At 36.4% G+C, this 4,947-nt stretch overlaps 1 long non-coding RNA gene across 1 annotated transcript; it reads left to right on the forward strand.

Annotated features, from left to right (window-relative positions):
- Positions 1 to 2,879: 2,879 nt before the first annotated feature.
- On the forward strand, positions 2,880 to 3,266 carry LOC125178469. The gene is made up of 2 exons (XR_007156913.1): positions 2,880 to 2,973; positions 3,088 to 3,266. It is a non-coding gene; the product is annotated as an uncharacterized LOC125178469 (long non-coding RNA).
- The last annotated feature ends 1,681 nt before the right edge of the window (positions 3,267 to 4,947 follow it).

The following is a 4,947-nucleotide window of genomic DNA, read 5'->3' on the forward strand; positions in this document are numbered from 1 at the left end:
ATGACGGAGAATCGCCGGGTGATGTCGCTCTACAGACCCGTTACGAGCGGGACAGTCATGCTGCGCCTGCTTTCATGTCCATGCACTGTTGGGTAAATGCATCGTCCTCGGCCTTTGAGGCCGCCCCACTGCTGCCCTGTTAATCTAAACTATGAAATAACATGCACGGTCCAGTATCAATTTCCATAGTGAGTGAGAATAACCATGATAATATTCTAGTCATGACCCGAAATTCCTTGCGCTGTTTGAATGAATTTCTGTTGACGTGCTCACGCTATTGTATGCATAACGTTTGACAAGCTGGTCCGTAACTGGACCACTGCCAAAGTCCACTTTCATCTTATTTTTTTCTTTTGGAATATCATTTCTGTCTTTGCTTTTCTTATTATGCTCTGACATTGACGATGCACGGAATGACGTTTTCCTCAACTTCGTGCGTTCACGTCTCGTGCACGAATGATTCCTTAACTATGAATGAACTATTAAAAATTAATGAAGTTTGCGCTCATTCGTTTGCTCGATTTTATGATGCCGGATTCCTGTCTTGTATTGCTTGCAATTTTACTTTACGCTTGGTTTATATTGCAAGAATTATGACGGTAATCATACATATTTGTTATCTTGACTACATACTCAGAATAAATCAGAAATAAAGTGAAGACTATGATTGAGCGAGACTCAACTATCATAAGCAAATTTGTTTTCTTTTAATATTCAAAAGACTTTAATCTATTCAAAAAATCCAGCATGATTTCCTAACTGTAGAAAAGATAAAATCAAATTAATAAAAGAGTCTGAGTGCCGCGCATCCTATATATAGGACGCCCACTTTGATCTCCATTCTTTCATATTTTAAGAGAGTATAAGAATCGTGAAAACATTTTAGTAATCAATATATTACGTTTTATTGAGCGATGATTTCGTCAGTAAAACGTCTGCATCACGTCCCACTCTTCATTTAAATTCTATACCTTATCAAAGCCGGGAATCTGACAACTAATCGAGAGCATCAAGTAACTAATGAACAAGAATTATTGAACGAGCTACCTCAAAGATCCATGGTATTTTTCAAATCTATTGTACTGTACCCGCGATTCTCTTTTTAATATTGCAATAGATTTGAATTGAATTCCTTGGGAGGCTTGGAAAGCACCTCCAGGATGCCTGTCATACCTCTCCTTTTGCAAATAGCCCGGCCAAATTAAGGGTGTGCCATAAACAACAACCTTTTTAATTAAGAAATTCTTGGTTGGATTCCATAAGCCATCGTTCTCTTTATCTCCTCAAAAATTAAACTTTGCTCCTTCTAACTGCGCCAAATTAAAATCCGCTTGTGGCCACGGGTTGCCGCCGGTGTAACACAAGCGTTTACAGTCTTACTGGCTGCTGGTCCTGCGTCCCTTACCATTGAACAAGTCTTAAAAAGGCCCATTCGAGGCCCAATGCAACGGTGTTTGTGTGAGGGCTGCGAGTGTTGCTCTGGCAAATAATCGGGAGGATTCAAAAGAGCTCTCAAAAGTCAGATGGTCGAGCACCGAGCATTTATGCAAAACGCCATAATTCTCGTCAGCGATGCAAAATACTCCTGGCCGAGTGTCATACATTGTTCCTGATTTTTTCCTCTATTACGCTCTCTTTTTAAAATTAACGTATAGCTGACCAGTGAGCCGTTTCCAGTAAAGGTACTACGAATGGAAATTCTGAGCCTGCAATAACACTTACGCTCGGAGAAATTCTTGGATAAACACAACTTTCAGGATATCAAATGTATCATTGCATCATATTACAAGAATGCATGTTTTTGTCTTTCATTGATAAAAGAAGCAATACGCATTATAATATAATACGCATTATTATAAATTGAAATAATTCTGCAACAAATGTCTAAAGTCGATTTCCAAAATGGATGATTTAAAGATAGGAACTAGGAATTTGTCTTAAGTAAAAAAGGATTAAGCTCAACATATGTATTTGTAAAGATTTAATTTATTATGAATATATTTGAAATTCAAAATATTTAAATTATTGCGTAATGGATGGCGGTTCATCTGGTCCATAAAGAAGAGTCGGTGAAACCTCGCAACGCTTTCAGATGCGTGCGCTCTATTCCTCATGTCTTCAATGAAGTTGATTATTGATTTGGATAGAATTTGGTCTTTAAATCTTTGGTCAATTGTTCTTTAAATCTTTGGTCATTCGGTCTTTTAAATCTTTAGATTTAAAATGGTATTGTTGTTGTTGTTGGTATTGGAATGCTAAACTAACGATGAAACTAAAGACGGTCTAACCGCGATGTTTTTTACACAAATTTAACTATTGACTCTTTGCCCTCTTCAAATTCAGGAGCACCTTACGATGAATCTACTTTAATTTTGACTATTTATTGCTTCAAAGCACTCAGCGATGTATCTCTATCTTCTTTAGCCTTCGTGGATCATGAATTAAAAAAAAAATTCTCACAAAGACTCAGAATGTTTAAGATATTTAAATCCCTAAGTTTTAAAGAGGCTGTTTAAGAGGTGGTCGTTATGTGGACTCCTGAGTTCATGGTAGGTCGTTATTGTCGTTTAGGAGAAAGTTTCCTAATCGAAATGTTGTTAGAAATTTCCACATTCCTTAGGATATAAATTTGTTCTTTTTCTTCATACCTATTGTTGGGTATCCATTTGTAAATAGTTTGGTTGGCTGTAAGACTTCGTAGTGTAAACATCACATTAATGTTGCTCCGTTAGGAGTGTATAAAGCCATTCCTTCTTAAATGCTAATTATTATTTTGAGTGATCACTCTTTGTTTTTCGTTTTATTTATTTACGTTACTAATGCATGTTCGCGCTTTCTTTGGTTAGGAAAGGGCAGAATTTTTTTTGTTCAATAGAATAACTGCGAGTCTGGTGGGATACGTATTTGCGATCTTTTTTTGGAACCGTCATCTGCACCTGGCTTAGAATTTAAAGATCCTTCTGGATGTTCTGGGTTGGTAAAATTTATTGCTTCCATGTGCGAATTTATTAAAACTTGTTTAAACATTGAACTAATAATACGGTTTTACTTAATTATATATTTGAAGGTTATTTCTCGATTCCACAGTTATGTTGGGCCGGGCTTGTTCGTCTGTGTAACGTCGGCGAGCCTGTATGAACCAGCAAGCAAGCGTTTTTTTTTGAGACTTGGTTCCTTCCTAATTTCTGTGAATGCGTCTTGATTCCTCAAGCTTGCGGGACCAGTCGTCTATGGGATCAAGTTCCACAATAAAAGTTCAATCTGTTTACCGTTTTTTGTATTAAGCCTAACAATGTTGCGTCGTGACACTAACGATCTCTATCGAAGATTTGCATGGGCCTTATAACCAAAACTAACGTGTTTAGGCGGTAGCACGATCCTCAGTGAAGGCAATTTAGAATATTAGAAATAAAATGCACTATGTTCTTCCTCCTTCCTCGGGGTTCGTTGACGTTTGAACATATGACAACAGATGACATTTCGCTTGGATTTTTCCGGTTGTTTTTCCTGTAGCGTCTTTCTCACGCTACATTCGAATTCAATTAGGATTCCTCACATTTAACCGATTTCAGTTTTCTTAGAAAATAAATTTTGATCTCTTGTAAAACATCCTTGTATTTTACATTTCCATACTATTTTTGGATAATGAATCTGATTAATCCCTCTTGATAAATTGAACTCAGTCCAGTAGTTGATTTTTCCCGAAATAACAACTGAGTAGACGTACTTGCTCATACACGCTGCGCTATCCAGAAAGCCTCTTCGAAGTAGAACTCGGAAAATAATTCCTGCACATTGGCATCGACAACAAAAACTCAGTCAAAGAAATTTACTGATATATTAAATTTATTCCTGTTGAAAAAACTAAGTTTAGCCCCCACTAAGATGATTTATCATCAATGTTTTCTTACTAAAAAAAAAGAAATTTCTGTTTTGGCTGCCCATTTTGCCCACTGTACCAGACGAACTGCCCAAGTCTACATTACGTTTTGTTTTTGAACGCGTTTTTCTTTATTTCAGAAAGATTCCGTTGTATTTTTTGGCAATTTTTGGCCGTTCTGTCATGTGCGACAGTAACACTACAAATTGTGACACCCAGTGCATAGAATTACAGAAACCTAAGCTTCAACGATAACAAAGTACGGTGAATTCGTCAGTAATAAATGTAAGCGATGAAAATATGTAATTTTTCTAATTCAGAAAATATAACTGGGCCCAAACTGTTTGTTATAGTGAAGAGATATAGACCTTTGCAAGCTAAATCTAGCATTAATTATTTACTTGCGTAAACATGTGCAAATGTGAGACTGTCAGAGCGAAGAGACTTGGCGACGATCCCTCTTCAGTACTTCTTCTCTTCCTAGAGCGATTGATCTCAAATTAGGGAAAATTACTAATGAGACATGCTTTATTTTTTCTGGAGCAACAGAAATGTAGAATTTTGAAAAAGTTAATATTCAATAATTTTCTCATTTGTTGAGATTCACTATATGGAGCATGGCCTGTGAAGTTCGAAAAAGTAGTGAAAATATTATGGAAACTGTGTAATAGTTGGTTGACCTCAAAATATGAATAAACAGTAATTGTGAACTCCAATATACAAGTGATGACTGCGAATACTGATACAAGTGGGTATGCGAATTAACCAAGTCGTTTATAATGTCTTGTGATTCAGCACTCGTTCATAATCATCGTAGAATAGTTTTTTAGACGTGAATTATCAAACATTGCCATATTATAAGGGTACAATAAATAAATGGATCAAATAAATTGCCACATCCTCAAATACGTAATCATTATCGTAAAACCAGACCCAAATCCATAATTCCATTGATCTGACCCAACACCTATTTGACTTGGAATTTTTTCGCCCTCAATTTTCCGCGATTCTAATAAATTCTAAGAAAATAAAAGTCAGGGGGCGACAGCGACAACAGCGCTTTAGCT

Source organism: Hyalella azteca, unplaced genomic scaffold, assembly GCF_000764305.2.
Source record: "Hyalella azteca isolate HAZT.00-mixed unplaced genomic scaffold, Hazt_2.0.2 contig9978, whole genome shotgun sequence".
NCBI lineage: Eukaryota > Metazoa > Arthropoda > Malacostraca > Amphipoda > Hyalellidae > Hyalella > Hyalella azteca.